The sequence below is a fragment of the Micrasema longulum genome, unplaced genomic scaffold, assembly GCF_059751315.1.
Source record: "Micrasema longulum isolate JH-2025_06_02 unplaced genomic scaffold, ASM5975131v1 h1tg002563l, whole genome shotgun sequence".
Lineage (NCBI taxonomy): Eukaryota > Metazoa > Arthropoda > Insecta > Trichoptera > Brachycentridae > Micrasema > Micrasema longulum.
The window spans coordinates 68,740-88,280 of record NW_028279701.1 but is presented as its reverse complement, the minus strand read 5'-3'; the positions used below and the strand labels follow the sequence as shown (position 1 = coordinate 88,280).

The following is a 19,541-nucleotide window of genomic DNA, read 5'->3' as shown; positions in this document are numbered from 1 at the left end:
TTAGACGAATGTGTGAGCAATTAATGTATGACAGGGTTACGAATGATGAAATCAGGGGAGAATGTAAATCTGAGTCAGGTATAATTTATAAAATTGAAAGAATCTCTGAGATGGTTTGGTCATATAAAACGAATGGATGACGAAATAATGGTAAAACAGGTATATATTGCGAGAATGAACGGAAACGTGGGACTTAGATAAACCAAAATCTTATGTCTTATCATGTCAAAAGCAGGCAGAATCGAAGGGCGTGTATGACAATATGTATCAATGTGGAAAAAGCTAGAAATGTATGCCAGAAAAGACGTGTGTGGCGGTCTATTCTCTCTGCCTAACTCTACGGAAAATGGCGTGATTGTAGTTGTAGTAATATCAGTAAGACAGCAAATAGTAGAACCCTCAGGAAAAAGTATCAATATCCTTTAAACCTCCTACATAGTTGAAGGTGAGCTTGAGAAAGAAAAGATAAGTAGAATTTGAAAAAAATTAAGATTGTTTAGTGGAAATATAACTTATTTGAGCAATAGCGAAGTTAAAATGTATCTCTGAATTAAGGCCTAAGTGCACATAGTGCCAAATCGATTGTAGTGTGGAGAAAAAAAACAAGAAAAAAGGACACAAGTCGTAAATAAATATAAATACGCGATTTAAAAAAAATAAAAATGACGTCTTGTAGAAAATCCTATATTTATATATATTCAAGCATTGAAGTTGAAACTTTAAATTATACATTTTTAATTAATAAAAAATCACCGAGGCCTTAGCTGTCAATGAGTAAAACAGCCATATTGTAAAATTACACCACACAGACTAACGCTCTTTTTCCGTGTCAGCACAGATTTTTGTCCGGAAATAAGTTGTATAACTCCTGAGAATATAATATTCGTAATTCTGTATTTATATGTTATTTTTAATCAATAAATGAAACAATTTATTGTTTATATGGACTAAAATTAATTGAGCAAAATAATAATAAACGCATGTATTTGTACAATAAAGGTTTACCTAAATGAAAAATTGTTTACGTACAAAGTGTGTAGGCCACAAATTCGCCCGAATATGTTTTTTTACAGGTATATTAGTACCTAAATACATAATATATGATAAACACGTAATCATATTGTTCCAAAATATTTTATTGCATCTCAAACATAGTGTACATGTACGTATGAAAAAGAATAAATATAACTAAACATATCAATAACTTCGTATTTTAAAAATAAGGAATCAAATTATAATAGATCTGATATTTGTGGATTGTTTTCAAAATATTTTAACTGCGTTTATGAGTCTGATGAGCCTTCATTCTTACCACAATGACATTTTAGTCTAGGACCGAAAATTAATTATAAGTTATCCTTTGCCAGCTTTTCTGTAGACACTATAAACTAATATTTCATCTACATAGATACTGATCAAGGTGCAGACTTTGGCAGACTCTCAGCTAACTTTCAAAATGAATGTGCTATTGCTTAAGCCTATTTTTATTTTTAGGAAATATGACCACATTTTTGACTGTCGTAGGCTACTGAAATGGCTTAAAATTAGACAGCGGAGAGACTATCACTTCCTCTCACTTCTGCTCACAGTATTTCATAGTCACAACGCTCGTAAATACCTCCGTAAAAAAAATAAACGCTCATCAGTTCATGGTTTACTTCTTCGTTCTAACTCTCAAGGCACCCTCTTAATACACATCCACAATTCCTCTTTCTTCTCAAACTCAAGTGCCCACGCACTTTGACTGTGGAATCATCTCCATCCACTATCAGAGATGTTACTACAGTATCTCCGTTTAAATCACGTCTGAAGAAACTTCTTTCTCTTCCTCGATCTTTCCTCCTTTATTCTTTTTGCCATTGAATAATAGTATTGATTTAAGGTAATTTATATGTAAATACAATTATTTCAATTTTTGTAAATCTATAGCTTTTATATTTTTATTGAAACTTAAATTACGAAAATGAAACTTTTATTTTATTGGTTGGTTGGAAGAAACTGCCTTTGGTTATAAGCCTGCCAATGTATAATTAACACCATGTACGAAAAATTAAATAAATAAAAACGTATCTTTTATATTACCTCCTATTTAATTTATTGACACAGCTACGGAAATCTGGAAAAAAGCGTATATTATTGCTATTCTGGAAAAAGGTGATAGAGTTTCTGTTAAAAATTAATACCCCATATCCAAGCTGTCGATATTAAGTAAAGTTATAAATAAGATAATTAATATGAACTAATCCGTTATCTCAAAACATTTTTAGTGAAGTAAACCGGCTTTGTTGCACTCACCGTTGAAACGAACTTAGCTTGCTTCACGGAGGCTTTAAATGTCTCGATAGATAAACGTATTGAAGTCGATGTCATATATACAGATTTTTCAAAGGCATTTGATAAAATTGACGCACAAACTAAAACATGGGAATTATGGAGCAAGAAGTGACCTTTTTATTTTCAAGATGAATTACATATGGATACTAATATAATAGGTTTCCATAGACCAACTCCATTAGGTATCCAACAAGAGTCTCATCGTCGTCCAATATTTTTTGGTTAAATAGTAATGACATATTTAAGGAGTTAAACAAATAATCTATATAGGTGCGAAGGTTTTCACGGTCACTGTGTAACTGAAGCCGTGTACAAACTAAGTTGCCAAGGATGTGATAAAGTGTATATTGGACAAACAGGGCGCACAGCAAAAAAGAGAATTGACGAACACAAAAGAGCGTGTAAACTTGGGCATCCAGACAAATCCGCAATAGCGGAACACTTTATAGACACAGGACATTTTTTCGCCATTGAACCAAAAATTCTACACAAACCTAGTAATTATAGTGCACGAATAATAAAAGAGGCAATTGAAATACACAGACATCCAGATAATATAAACAATGACGACGGGCTTAAATTAAATTCAACATGGTTCCCAGCACTACATATGACAAAAACGAATAGATATGTGCCTACTGCCGGCTGCGACACAGTACAAATTACTAGTACATAAACATAATTATTCTTTCCTACAAAACTAGAAATGTGCCTACTGCTGACTGTGACACGGTACAAATTACTAGTACTTAAACACACACATTTCTTTATAAAACACACAGTTTTCCCTGAAGATGGCTCCTGCAATGGTAGCCGAAACGTCGGATCAAATCCAACATACACGGTATCACCCAAAAAAGATACATAATATAAATAATCTATATGACTGTATGCTGATGATGCTGTGGAAGATCAGAATCAGCAAATGCTGTCGACTGGCAACAACAGATGCGTGGCTCGGTTAGCAACACCGGCTTTACATCCCCGACGCTTATTTGGGAGAACGTTCCTTACACTCGCGACTCGCTGCATTTTCTCAGAATAGATTTTCTTTACCACACGCCCTTTTTCTATTGTTTAACTTGTAAATTCCTTGTTATAATATAGTGTTCATATGCATCAATTATCAATTTAGAAAAAAATATTTCGTAAAGCGAAAATCCGCGTTTTTCTGATTGCTGTTATTATATGGATTGCTCCCGAGTCAGTTTTGAACAGCAAGTGCAAATACATCCTTTAATGCCAAGGCATTTAAATTGATACAAACAGTAAATAATTTTATCAGTCTAAAATAATATCTGGAAATAATTCTTTGAATTGTGCTCGCAATAAATTATGTCTCTATATACCTAAATGCTTTCATCTCCCTATGACTCGAAATATGAATATCGTTCATTATCAATTTAGATTGTTCGAAATAAAATGTTCGAAATATCTTTTTCAACAGCGAAGGAATCAACAATGTTTGGAGTACGTCTAAATGTTTGTAGACTAAAAAATAATAATAAAGAGGGAGATTTTTTTTAAAGCTAGGCATATGATTTTTTATTTTCTGATTACATTATCCCTTATGTTCGAACAAACGCCAGTTTTCAATTATATTATTTGTCGATCTATGTGAAGTAATATAACTGATATTTAAACAGAATAGTTGTTTAGGCGTTGATTAATCACAAACAGCCAAAGACATGTCAGAAGCCCCGTTGATTCCTTACTTAAATATGGTTCTTACACTTTTGTGAGATAATTCACCATTAAATTCTTAGAAATCTGACTATAAACCGAAGTTGTTAAAAAAATATAAACACATGTACACTCCTAATGTTTATCTGGAGTATCTGCAGAACCAAAGCATTCGATTTATTTTCAGTCTAAATCAATATGTCCATGTATCACCCTGTTGCGCCGAACTCAAGTGGATTCATTTTTACTAGTGCATAAATCTGAAATCTAGCTTATTACTTTATGACATTCTTTAAAACCTTTGTGCACAAAAAGGTCTTGTTAAAAATTTCGTTTAACACTTTCCATTTTTCGACAAACCACATAGTTTTTTAGTAATTCATTTTTACTTCAAGGTGCGAGATTTTGAAATGAGCAATCTTCATGTGTAAAAAATGTACTTTCTCTGATCATTTTCAATAATGACTGAAACATTACTGACTATCTTTTGAACCCCAATTTCATCTTATTTCTCTTACGTTCTGAATCCTTTTTCCTATTTCCTTCCAAATTTCTGATTTCATATTAGATGCATTCTTTACCTAATGTAAAATAAGAATTTTATATTTCACAGTAAAACGTCTTAAATGCAAATGGTTTATCTGCCTATTTACTTGAATTTAGTAAAAATCTTTAAACATTGGCCAGTACAAATATTGACGAACTTACACCAGTCTGTTGGTCTGGATAGTTGGAAGATATTGCTTATAGCGAATATGAGGGTAGGTAATTAAAGGGTTTCCAGGAGAGTAAGAGGTACATGAATGTAAATAAATAGTTTGAGTGATAACTAATATACATATTGACATAAATAAATTATAAGTTTCCAAGTCAATCCGGAAGAAATACCGATATTGAGTTTCGAACCCTCATCAAATTTCTCACTAAACTGAATAAAACACAGCGTATCATTTTAAAAGTCAGCACTATAATATGAGGACGTTTGTCCTCATGCATTTATTATTTCGAAATGGTATTATATTTCCAAAGATGGCAGAAAATCAATTGAAGACGATTCCCACCCTGGATAAGCTGTTAAGGCCATTTTATTAAACTTTATTTGAAAAATTGAAAAACTTGTATTGAAGGACGCCCAGTTGAAAAAAAAACGGCTTGCAAAAATGATGTTTATATCAACTACGTCTATTTTGAGAATTCTACATCGTCATATTAGTATGTAAAAAGTCTTTGTAAGTTGGGAGCCGATAATGCTTACGCCCGCGCCGCGCCGCTTTAACCCGGCGATGGTCGCAATACCAAACGAGACGAGAACGGTCTCAGAGACACTCTTTATTCCGGTTCTCATCTTACTTGAAATAAATTTATTTAAAAAAAATACAAACAGTTATTGTTTACTATGGTTAAATGTATAATTTTAGAAAATAAATTAAAAATAAATTTATGAAAATACAGAAAATTTTATTATATCTAACACCAGTTTTTAAATCATATTTTTAAGCTTAAGTAACACTGTCTAAAGTAAAGTAATTTTAGGAAAAGAGAAAAAAAAAGTTGTATTTTGTCGACGATTTTACTTCGAGGGGGACCTCGAACTAACCGTAATGCTTTTCGCTAACAAATATAGAGTGTCCCAAACACAATAAGTGATGCTATTTAATTTTCGTTAATATTTATTTTTAGTTTCACGCGCAATATAAGAAACGTTTAAAGCACTACCATCATTTTCGTTATTATTTGTTTGTTTAATCGGTTGAAAATTTCGTTATCTCAATTGAAGGCTCTTTGAGATTTTTCTCGTTAAATTGCTCCTTCGTTGTAAATTTTCTAGCAATTTCTTATCCGATATATTTATCAAAAAAACTCCTCCTGCTTTTTGTTTGATTATTATTTCTGATATAAATAATTTCAGAATTTACAGCGCTCATAATTGATATTGAAAACAAAGTCACCACTTGCCAATGCTCACTATTTTGAACAGCATTATGTGCCGCACACATTGTATCGACTATTTCGACTTCAGATTTTGTATTATTGTAAAAGATAATATTTTTGTAGCTTTTCTCAGATTAACATCTGAAGACCAAATTTCTGCTGTAATATTTTGCCTTAATTTTTAATCTAGGAACTAGTCTCCCTATTTCATGAAAAGGCTTATTACTCAAAGAATCTATAGCCTATCTGGTTGAATTCTTGGATTTGTCTCCAAATTATAAGTGTAAAATAATTTGACATCGACTAGGAAGCATATTTCAATACCATATTTATTGGGTTTGGGAGTGACGGAATTATGAATAGACTGGAGGCTTTAAGGATGTATTTGCATTGCAGAATGCTTAAGACATCTTGGACAGACCTGATAACAAATTCAGAAGTCTTAAGTCAAGCTAGAACAAACAGAGAACTCTTAACCACCATAAAAGTTTGTAAAATTTCATATCTGGGGCATATAATGCGTGGAAAAAAGTACCACTTGCTTCATTTAATTCTGAAAGGCAATATTGAGGGTTACAGAGGGGCTGGAAGAAGACAAATGTCCTGACTGCGAAATATACGAGACTGGACTGGCTTCAGGACTGTGGAGCAGATTTTCCGAGCAGCACAGGACAGAGAGACTTTTGCCTGAGTAATTGCCAACGTGCAACAATGGGGATACCTGCCAGGGCACTAAGAGAAGAAGTGACAAAATTGACACCTTTTGCCAAAAACTTTCTATGTTTTCGTCTGGTATTTTTTGTTAGCTATCCTAAAAATAATATAGTAATCAAGGTGATATATAAGATGTAAATTATCGTCATGTGTCTTACAGAACCAAATTACATGTATCTTCCTTTTTTTTATTTTAATATGAATTAAAACTTTTAAACACAAATACGCACTCTATGAAAAATACTTTTTTATTAAAAAATATATCGAAACCCTAATACCCGTATGCAGAGACAAACCTTAAGGTGAGGAGAGTACATTCTATTGTCTTCACTTTTGGGTTATTCTCTGCATTTGAAATTAGAATGTACTTTCCTCACCTTAAGTTTTGTCTCTGCATACGGGTATAATTCACAAAATATTCGCAAAGTGTCTCACAGACTATTTCACTAAAAAGGTCGTCGTGCGCTCGCTGTATGATTCCAAATTTCTGATTAACAGGAGTATTATATAGACTTAGGAAGGTATGGGGGGGGCGATGCTGTCACGTGAAAGCTGAATGAGCGAGAGCAAAAAAAATATACTTTTTGTATAATAGACATATTGCAACCATTAGAGGGTTAAAAGCTGCAGCAAGTCGAGATTTCCCGTGAATTTTTCGGACTTCTGTCGGGACAATCAGGGTAACGGTTTGAACATTATTGTTACCGAAGATGAAATGTGGGATACTCATTATAAAGTAAGACAAACAATCGTACGTTTTAGGTACCAGTCCAGGGACGTTGAAATATTCTAGTGTAAAAACACCCTTTTAAATAAATATTTCATATCTATCGGCAATCAAACTCGAGACCTCTTGTACGGTAGGCAAACGCGCTGACCATAACATCATGAGGCCTACAAATGCTTTATAGTTTTAGTATAATGCTTAATTATTAAAAAATTGCTAATATCTCAACAGAAACGAAGGAAATAACAATGATATAAATGTCACAACCGATGTAACAGAATTATTGGGGAATGTTAAAACCTAAGCATTACAGGGGTTACGATCCGATATTGTTTGGTAAATTGACCACTTCAACCAACCAATACTGGATTGGTTACATATCTACCAAAGTTAATCCCTTCGTCTCTGTAGAGATATCTATCTCTTTAGATGAAATTTTGAAAGGGTTAACCTCAGACAGATTTATCAAATAAACCTTTATTTGAAAAATGAGTGCTAATCTGTTGATCATTTATAGTATTGTTATGTAAAGCATATTTTATGTTTAGAGTATGTCCAAATCTTTGTAAACTAATGTCTAATGTGTGAACTAATGTTAACAAAGATTTCAACATACTCAAAACATTAAAAAATGCTTTAAATAAAACTATAAATGATCGCCTGAGTACTACGCTTTTTTTTAAAGAGGTATATTCGATAAATCTATTTAAGGTCATGATCATCCTGCAGCTGCGTTTACCCGAAACTTACGAAATAGCAAAACTTTTATTTAATCTTTTTTTGGCGAAATTTGTCGGCCTGTTTATGACGCATTTTCCGACCATACTGTATCCAATCACAAAAAGGAAAGTGGTTTGAGTTGATAAAAAAGATATACACTTCACTGTTTATTTAGAATAAATTGTTATGACCGTAGAACAAAGACGAATGTTTTTTTTTTCAAATTAACATGAGAGATTTTTAGTTATATTTTTAATCTTTGTCATAAATTGATAAGTGCAAAAATATATATTTATATCCTTTGATACTTGAGTAAGTTACGTTTATATATTTTTTCAAACCTAGAATTTGGACCCTTTTCAAGACCAAATATTAAAAACAAAAAAAACAATGTAGAGTTTTTCGCACACTCGTCGTCGATAACGATGAAATATGTGTTCATTTGAAATTCTGTGATTTATTGTTACTCTTAGTTTAAAACAAAAAAAAAAAAATTATAGAATGATTCAGACCCCTTTTTTCAGTCAGTTCAGTTTTTTAGTCAATTATAAACTCAACAAACATCATATATGTATATTATTTACATTGTAACGTGTCACTTTTTCTAGTCGAACGTTCCACATTTTAATATAATCAATGAAACCACATTTTTTTATATTTTCTATGTCAAACGCATCTTTAAAGTACATTTTGCTGAGCTTCTAAATTGTTTGTCTTGATTATTTTACGAAAGGGCTTAAAAATGGGACAGGGCCGACAATCGTAGGGGAAACGATATTGAGTAAGAATATTGCAATTATTTAAGATCATTTAATTCATTATCTTAGGGCATCCTATTAATTCAGTTGAATTTCCACTGAATCCTTTTTTCTAAATAATTGTGTAGTTCATAACAAAACCTTAATAAATGTGTATCGAATATTTCATTGTTTTGTAATATTAAAATTTATCCTGGAACTATTTCATCTGTTTTTTTATAAGAATGAGAAGTTGAAATCTGAATATCTAATGAGTCTCAACCCTTACATGTGGCATTTCCATCGTAGCCATTTGGATAACCTCGACGGTGTGAAACCTCTCAACATCGGAATTGGAGCTTTCAGGGAGCGATTTATCCTGAATGATCTGGTACTATATTTTCCAGGGAAAATGACAACAACACGAGAAGGAATTTCTTCATAACTCAAAACTAGAAAGCACGATTTTCATTAAATTGCCTTAGCGTTCTCTCGAATTTTTTGTTTCATTGTTTAAATTCAAGTTCTAAAGTTAACATCCTATTTTATTTAAGTAGTATATTTTAATTCATGTTGTAAAAGATTCTAGAACCGAATAGGTTAAGATATTTTGAAAATTGTTAACTAATTGTTTTTTATGATTAAATTAAAAATATTCCCGTGTCAGTAATTTCATATGTAATCTGTAACTTGTTTCGACCCACGTGACCTTACGCCATGTATCTGCCGGCAGCTGTTCGCTAGCAATTGGCATGCGGGCAAAAGCTCGCAGTAAATTTTGGTCTCAAATCACATAATTTTTATTAAATCATAAGATTTATGCACCGTGTCGTTGCAATATGAGAATGCGGATAATGTAATTGTGGGTTTTTAGTTACTTTACAAATACTGTAGCAGATGCTAGCTCATAGTTTATTATATTTGTATGAAAAATTAAAAAAAAGGAAAAAATAAATAAATTGTCACATTTCAAAAAAACAAACAAAGAAAACGCTTTTTTTATTTATTTCAAATAAAATATATACCTTAAGTAACGTGTGCATATAGTGTGTCATCTACACGAAAAATATATTTTTTTGAAATTTCTGTACGACAATTATTTCGTAGTACTTTTTTCAAAAATGTTTTTTATTCGAGGTTTTAGGTTAAAAGTAAAATATAATTTTGTTTATACCTACGTTGATTTTTTAATATAACCAAGCTAGAATTAAATAAATTCATTAACATGTAACGATGTAATAATAATAAATATATGTAAAAAAGTAAAAATTATTTTTAAAAAAGGTTTATTATTTTGAATCTTTAAGTAGTTCAATATAACACTTTTTAAATTATTTGATTTGATAACAATTTTATTATTTTATTATGTTTTGTGTTGTGATTGAGAATAATCAAACAGTTCAAATGTTTATAAACGGGTAATTTAAAAATAGAATATGATAATTTATTCACCTACCCTTGAATGAAATGAATGAAACAGTATTATAATGCGATTCTGACAGGAGAATTGTCAGCAACTGTACTGATTAATCGTTAAAATTGTCGACGCTATTCTGCATATTCTTTAAATAGTTTAAATGCTCACTTAACGTTAAAAATGAATAATTATATTATATGTTCACAATGAAAGAAGATTTCACCTACCTTAGTAATTTATTTGAGTTTTCCAGTGATTTGTTCACAATATAGGTCTCAGTCGATACCGTTCTAGTTATAAGCCAGAGTATACGTATCTCCCTCGAACGCGCGCGCTACCTCCCACGCTGGAAAGAGACAATAACACTCGGGGATATCGATTTTACGATATCAGTCTTTCACAACTGGTTAAGTCTGGTGTCGAGATACAAGATTATTAAAACACGAAAATATTCCGATTTAACGGAACGTTAAACTATTTTCCACTTTCCCGACAAATTAAAATTTTAGTTTGATGTTTAAAACATAAGAATGTAATCGAGAAAACACCAACAACGTCATGCGGTTGTAATCCAAATGTGTTTATATGTAAAACGTGACGTAAGAGATCGTGCGATGGGAAGAGCGTACAGTATCCGAGGTTTTCGTATCGTATCAGTAATGTCTAACGTTTCTGGGGAATAAACAAAATGGCGGATTTCGAGCATGCGCAAAAGCTTTTTCATACACGAGGAAGCTCAGATCCCTTATTCTGTAACTACTTCGTTTCGTAAATTAATTCGTATTATATGAGCGGGAACAAGAGCGAAATACGATTTTAATCACGTTAAAGTGAGATGGATGCATGAAAAACGAACAAACTTACGAAACGAAATTGTGACAAATTAAGGGTTCAGATTAATGACGTGTCATAAAGTATGCGTACAAAAAATGGGATTGAATAAATTGACATGGCGGAGTTTTTAAAACTCATCATCATCATTCCCTTTCCGCACCTAATGGTGCATAGGGCACTACATTGGTACACCAATCGCAGCGTATCTTGTTTTTTTTATTTATATGAAGGTAAGATGATCAGTCTTACGCTTCAGGTACTAGTCCAGGGACTAAGAAATATTCTAGTGTGAAAACACCCTTTTAAATAAATATGTAATATCAACCATGTCGGGAATCGAACCCGAGACCTCTTGCATGGCAAGCTAACGCACTGACCCTTACACTACGAGGCCGACAATATTGAAATTAAAACTACTCGAAAAAAATATTTTTAATTCCTTTTAGATGTTATATTTTGCAAGTTTAAGCCTTTTCTAAAATCTTCAAATAATATGTTCGTATATGATTTACTTGGTGTCGAATAACCTATTAAATAAATCAGATATATTTGTTTTTTTTTTAATTAATTTTTTTAAAGGCAAATGTAACAATACACTGAAGCAGCAAACGGAATCAGCATCAACAAGTAGGTACATACCCACATGAGAGGAGTGTCACATTTCATTTAACAAAACTGCTATAAATTTATTTCAAATTTAAAATTTAATGAAATATGGACTCTAGACTATCGACCTGTCATTGGCTGGATTAAGTGGTCAGTTTACACATTGCGTAATATTCACTATTTTGCCTATGTTTTAACATCCATTTCTTCAACTCATTCATCTGTTGATTTTAGTGAAGTAAAAAAGCCCAATGTTCTCCATCACTGTTGAACTAATAAACGTATTCCTTGTATAATTGGTATACATTATCTTTACATTCTTACGTATTATATTATTCAATATTTTTATTTTTATTTTTAGCAATATGTTTTCTGTTTAAATAACATTTTGTTTAAAATTATGCTTAAATAATATCATGTACTCTTAGCACATATATATATATATATATATACTTTATATTTGTATTATAATGATTACGTACCATACGACATTTCTTAGGCATCCAGATATTCATTATTTAAGATGGATATGTTCTCATCATCACTATGGTTGCATCGTCTGCGTGGCATGTGATGTTAATGACCTTATTTCCCTTAGTAGTTTCACCACTTTCTACATTTTTAAAAGCGTGTTTTTTATATATTTATTCTGCTTGTGTAAGACAGGGTTTTTGGCGTATATATTGTACTACATTTAATTATAAAGGTACTAAACTTGCTTTGTTTCTTTGTTGTTCTCAATATGTGTGTATTTTTTATTGTTAATATTATTTATGTCCCGAATTGAGTTGTTGTAACTCCTGGGAATGTATTTCAATGTATTATACATGTGAAATACTTTGTGTTTTATGATTTATAAATAAAAAATAAATATAATAAATATTATTTTATTATTTTATTTAATTAGCTATGCATTTATAATAAAGTAGTTTTAGTTTTTTGTTGTTATTGATGTATTAGCATACAACTACTTACGAGTTTACTTTAAATCATAAAAAATCTCCATCTTAGAACATACTAAGCTATTTTAGATATTTACTGTTATTAAATATGTATACTTATTTAGCAAATAATTAAAAAAAAAAAAAAAAACTGTTGTTATTTGTTTAATTTTGATAACTCCCTCCGTAGGGGGTGAAACTGAATATTTTGTCTACAAACATTTGGACAAACTCAAAATATTATATTACAGGTTTGTTGTTAAGAAGTTTTAGAAAACTTTTATTAACTTGTATCTTTACATTTGTGACATCTGTTGACAATTTTCCAAACTAAAATGTATGTTTATGTCTGTTTTTGGGTAGTTTGATAAGTAATATAATTTTTGTCTTTAAACGTTATACCTATCAATAGGTTTTAATGCATGTACAACTCATTTATACAATTAATTTTCCGTGTCCGGGCGGATTAAGAATAAAGTTGGGAGTGTGAAATATAAACAGAACTCTGGGCGGGTGCTTTCGACTCGAAGGGTATTCATAGGTAAAAATCTTGAAAATGGAAATCGAGTAGAAATAAGTCCGCCTCGTAAATGGTGGGTGCGTTTGCTTACCATGCTTGAGGTCCGAGGTTTGATTCTTGTCAGGGATAATGATGGTTTAACACTGCAATGTTTGTATTTCAGAGACTGGCACCTGAAGCGTATGACCTGAACTTAGTTATGCAGAAAGCAGTCAGCCATAGAAAAGTGAAACTTAGATAATAGCACTTTTGTTAAAAGAGTAAATGATCAAATACTATAGTCGGAATATTTTTAACTTTGAAAAATGATAATTAATATATACATTCATTTTTTCTATGATACAAAAAATAATTTAATTACGTATTCGACGAGTGCAAATGATTTTTAAACTCAGAGTGATCACACAACCTAAGATATGAATTTTGCAGGAAACAGACAGCCCTCATAAAGCTTTGATGTGTGTTGCATCATTATGTATTGAACATATTAGGGTACTTAATTGTAAAGAATCACTCAATTAATTAGTGATTATAAAATTAAAAATAATTTGATTATCTGTCAAAGGAATTTCGGTAATTTTTTAAAGTCTAATGTTGAATGATATCCTATTCAAACTTGGAATGTATGAAGAGACATTTTGTATTAAAACGTATATTTCGTTTCAGGAATTTTAAAATTTATGAATTAAAAAATAAAAAAAACAAAATAAAATTATTTTTCGTAAAATCGTATTTTTTCTAGCGCCACCGTGTTCAAGAAGAAAACCTAGCTTGAACCTATTCAAAACCTGGCATCATCCTAGTCCTAATCAAGTGGTATCTAGTGGTTTGACTGAGCCACTAGTGGTCGCGTCTAGTGGCCGCCACCAGTGGCTCAATATGCGCCATCCCTCAATTACAGACCACGGCAGTGAAGGATCAATTCAGCCCAACCCGCGACCGGTACGCGCCTCCCAGTCCTGCTCGTTAGTCCATAGAATTAGAATGATCCAGAAACGGCATACGCGCATCAAACTGAAGGCGATTAAACTATTCATAAGTGAGTAGTTTTACGTTTAGACCATTAGTTCTTTTGTAGACGTCGCTCAGTACGCAACTTCCGATTTAAATTCAACAATGCCGTATTGTTCTGTTTTAAAGTGTAAAAATACTGCTAGGATAAAAAGATATATGATGGGATCACATTTCAATTGTTAGTGGCAAATTCACAAATCATATTACTTAAGAATTTAATTATTTTGCCATCTGACAGATTGTCAAAAACAACAAAATGGACATTTTGTAAGTGTTGCCAGGGTAGTCGAATTTTTTACGCTACTTTGCTCATCTAATGAGAGAACTAACGAAAATTGGACCTCTCGGATTAAACGACGCCGCGCCGTGGTAGACTTTTGACCGAAATTATCTTTGAAACATAATGGAATCAAATTTTATTTAACATAAAATAAAAATATCCGCTTTATGTCAAATGAAATTTGTTTGATTCTTTAAGTTCAAAATTCAACTTCTCTGATTAAATGACCCTTTACTTATCTACTCTGTTGTGTTAATCAATGTTTCCGCGTGTACAATAAAATTTTAGAGAAGTTAACAAATTCCTTTTTTTTAAATATAATTATCCAACATTTGTGTTATGATAATATTGTTCGCGATCTGGTAACATTATGCGGTGACTTCACGGATGTTTGCAGTTATATTGGGGCAAAATGGGGAGCGATTGACAGTTTTTTGGACACAGTTCGATATATTCAAATATGATTCTACGCTCCTTCAAATCTGTATATTATAATTATATGCGTTATTGTAGTAGAAGATAAACCCTTTTCCCTTAAAATAAAAAAAAATACATTTCGTACGAATCGGCTTTGCCCGTAAATAAATATAAAAAAAATAATTAATTCAACAATATTTTGAGCATGTGCAAATGTTTGCAGACCGGCTAGATTTCCTCCTTAGGGAGTTATTAAGATCTAAATTTGTCTAGGGCTTATGACGAGTCGTTGGCTGGTTTAAGTAGCCACTTTACACACTGTGCAACAGTCACCATTCTGCCCATGTTTATACATCCCCATTTCCTCAACTTTTCCACCTGTTGATTTAAGTGTTCAGAGCTGAAACCTTTATCGTTGTGAAGAGATTCATCTGATTAAATTATTTCATATACTAGGGCAACGCCCGAAGACAATTTTCAAATTCTCACACTTCTTCTTTTACCAGTTTGGTGATTCAACAATGTTTTGAGTATGTCCCACATGATAAAGGTTTCAGCTTTTTCCTTCACAAAAGCCATCAGATGTAAGAGTTGACAAAATGTGGATGTTTAAACACAGGCAGACTGGTGAAGGTTACACAGTGTGTAAAGGGGCTACTTAAACCAGCCAACGACAGGTCGTAAGCCCTGTAAATGCCTAGACTTCCATATCCCTTCTCAAAAGTGATTTCCTTCTGTCGGCGACCAATTTAGTTTTCAAAAATTCACGATGAATTATTTAGCATACCTAAGTACGATTACATTCTGAAACTACGATTTTACCTCAGAATAATTATGTACTACAGGTAATGCGTTGTTACCTTTTTACCATTCTGAATAATCGAGTGAGTGAGTGACACTAGTTTTTTTTTGTACCACTACTGGTAAGAAAGCCTAATGAGGAAGTTTTGTTTATAGACTATAAAACTAAGCCATTTTTCAAAAATATTTTTAATGTCGTTTTATCAGCGCTACGATTTTTTAATGTTTTGTATTTCTGAAATTACTCCGCGTGTGACGTCAGAGGTTCTTTTTCGCTTATTCTCATTCGGTTCTTTACATTGGTCCATCCATGGCAAGCAATCTGAAAATCTTCCATATCTCTCATATCATTGATTGATTCGTATGAACCAGTGACGTCATTCAAAGCAGTTAATATTTATTTTTAAAAAAATCTTTTTTCGTACATTTTCAGTAAATTTTACCGTTCAATTTAATGCTCTAATTTTTACCGCACTACAAATCACTTTAACGGTGTTATCGAGAATCGAACTCAAAACCTTTCGTGTCTTAGCTATTAAAAGTTATACTTTAAATGTCAAAGCTATTCAAGAACCTTATAACATTTTTGAAGATGTCTGTGTCCAAATTTTAATTCAATCAAAAATAAGTAAATAAATTCAAAATAAATTTGAAAAAAAAAAATAATCATAAAAATCAGCGTTTTTTTTTAATAAGTAATTATGTATTATTATTTTCTAATTTCCTTTTTGTGTAATTTTCATTTTCTCATATGCCTTAATTCAAAATTATATAACTTCAAATTACTTAACTTTAACAGTTCAAGCACAAGAGCTAGTCTCTTTTTTGGAAAGTTACAGTTATAACCTTAGAGTATATACATATAATCTATACTCTAAGGTTTTAACATTAAAAAAATATTTACAAGTAGATTGTAATTGAAAAAAATCCATGTATCATTTTTGTAACTATATTAATTAATGAAAAAATAAATTTCAGGTTAATCAAATAAAGCTGTAGTATATTATCCGCAATTTCAAAGTGCGAGTAAATAAAATACAGAAACAGGTCATTATAAAAAGTTTAAATAAATAATTTCATTTATAATAATTTCAAATACAGCAAATTTAATTTTATAAGAAGAAAATATTTTATTTGTATTAATTATGAAAAGTCTGATTTAAAATGGAAAAATGCAAGGAAGAGCGGTGAAAAATACTATTTATAAATAAAAATAAAACAATTATTCTTATGAAGTAACATTCATTTTAATTAAGACAAAGTTTCTACAAATACTCGTATGACATACGTCTCTCTTATAGAGTAATTAACGCATGTTGGTTATTATACCCACCGGGAAATTAATATATCATTAATTTATATAGTATAAGGGACGACGTATGTACACTTCAGTTTAATATGTGCATCGTGCCAAGAGTTTGTGAGTCAGAATATTATTTTCCTAGTAAATCGTCTGTTGAGAGGGTCAGGGACGAAAAACGTTAGAGTAAATTAGTAGCCGAGGTACTTTTGCAACATTACAACCAAATATATTATGCTATACGCCATATGCCTGGCGTTGCCAACTCAGAGAGGGAAAATGAAGTCAATATAAAATATGGAAGAATTTAAGAAAAAATAATGAAAAAACAAATGATAAATTAAAAAATAGATTCAGTGTAAAGTGGTCAAGTATATCAGCCAATAAAAGATCACAATTCCAAACTTTTAAGGTTATTTAACTAAAATGTTCTCCATTTCTTTTGTTATTGTTACATTTAATAATATTCATACGTAATTTACAAATAAAAAACTAGGTACCTTATCTAAAAAACCAGAATGTCCAGTGCGTTAGAAATAAAACATTAACCATATAACATGTTTTAAATTAATATCATGTGGACATACTTTACATATCTGAACACTGGTTAAAAAAAGGAAAGGACGTAGTTTTAAGTTTTCAGCAATGTTTTGAGTATGTCCAAATACTTGCAGATTGGCTGGATTTTCTCCCTAGGGAGTTGTTCATATTGAAATTAGTTGCAACAAAGAGGGAAAACATTTTTCGAGAAGGGATTATGGGAGTCTAGGCATCTAACGGCCATTCTGAAATCGGCCTCCGAGAAGTCCTATGAATATTGGAAAAAACGTAAGCATATGTGTATTGCCTTTAATGGAGATTAATTTGAATCGGATAAAATAAATAGTGATGAATACTTGCGCTAAAATTGTTTGATTTTTTACGAATTCCGGGTTGAATATAAAAGTACTAATAGTTATTTATCATGTATTGAATTCTTATATTATATGGATGTTCAAACATGGATAAAATCGTCGATGTTTGGCAGTATGAACATTTAATTTAAAGAAAGTAAAAATCATAACGAGGAAGTTGAGTGCTGCTGGAAATTGGATATAAAAAATGTTTCTTGCAGTAAAAATTGAAGCATTTGATTATACGGCAAAGTGTCTCGAAAATGCATGAAAAATAAAATAAAATTTAATAAAAATGAATTGCTTCGCAAAGTTACGGGCGTATGAGACCACGCGTTTGCAATAGCAAATAAATCATAATGTTGTTATGTTATTGCGCCAACCTTGGGCAAAAATGACTGCAACCGGTAATACACATCTGGTTTCCGGGGTAGCTATGTTATTTGACGTTTTACGTGTCTAAGACACAAATTTATAATTGTTCGAGGTTCAAATATTAAATTTTAGAAATAAAAACATAATCTTTGTTGTTACTACAAACTAATACAACCATGTCAAACGATGTCTCTTCAGATATCGACATCTTTCGTGTCACTGGAAAAAAGTTCAGAGAGGATAGTTTCCTTTTCTTCTAATTATGCCAATTAATTTGAATCAATTGGCTATAAAATAAAAATAGCTAATTTATTAAAATGAGCTATTTTTATTTCAAAATTTTATCACATTTTTTTTTTTTTTTTTTTTTTAATTATTAATAAAGCATATGATACAAAAATTACATATTTTACTCCCAGGAGTTATAAGAAACTCATTTGGGACCGTGCATCATTTTTTTGACGATACATAATATCATACAAATTAATACATCCGAAATAAAAAGAAAACATTCTTATATAATAAACATAAAACACCATATTATATAAACTACATTAATAATTATCAATATCAAAAAGATTTAAGAAATATTTTTTAATTGCGACACTTCTGGATTTTTTATTCAGTTTTTCGTGTCTTAGCTCATTAGGTAGTTTATTTTGATTGTATAGCTAATTTTGCTTTCTCGTGTTATGTATGTCTTGTAAATATATTTGTATTGTACATAAACGTATTAAATAAATAAATTGAAATTGAAAATAATAAAATGTGGCGGCCTGCAAGTCAACGGTTCGTATAATAAACTTCAGTTAAGCTCATGTTTTCTTTTCTTCTTGTCAGTTTTGTTTCACTGTTCAGATGTGTGTTTTGATCATTTACCGACCAGAACTTGTGGCATCGCGGGCGGTGTAATTTAGAAATTTCGATGGCAATTTTCAAAATTACAAACCTTTGAAAAATCATAGCAATGATAATGCGATACATAAAAGGTATATAACATTATTGTTGGTACGTGTACTTGTACACACACAAATCTGAATTTTCTCCCAATCATGGTTTCTCGATTCGTAACATATATACAAAAATCAAAAATGTTACCGGTGTGGATATTCGCTAATAAGCGGAATGGGGAATGTTGTAGTACCTACTTAAAGTGGCCACTTAACTCAGCCAATGACAGGTCATAAGCCCTGTAAACGCTCGAATATCCATAATCCTGAATTTGAAAAAAAATCTACCTCATCTCTGTAGGGATATAAATAAAAATAAAAGGTATATATTTATTTATTGTTTGAG

At 31.2% G+C, this 19,541-nt stretch overlaps 1 protein-coding gene across 1 annotated transcript in view; it reads right to left on the bottom strand.

Annotated features, from left to right (window-relative positions):
• Rab3 (RAS oncogene family member Rab3) overlaps positions 1–10,949 on the bottom strand; it is a 47,917-nt gene extending 36,968 nt beyond the window's left edge. The window contains exon 1 of the mRNA XM_088240703.1: positions 10,492–10,949. The gene's annotated coding sequence lies outside the window, so the exon portion shown is untranslated. The remainder of the gene's footprint in view (positions 1–10,491) is intronic.
• Between the last annotated feature and the right edge of the window lie 8,592 nt (positions 10,950–19,541).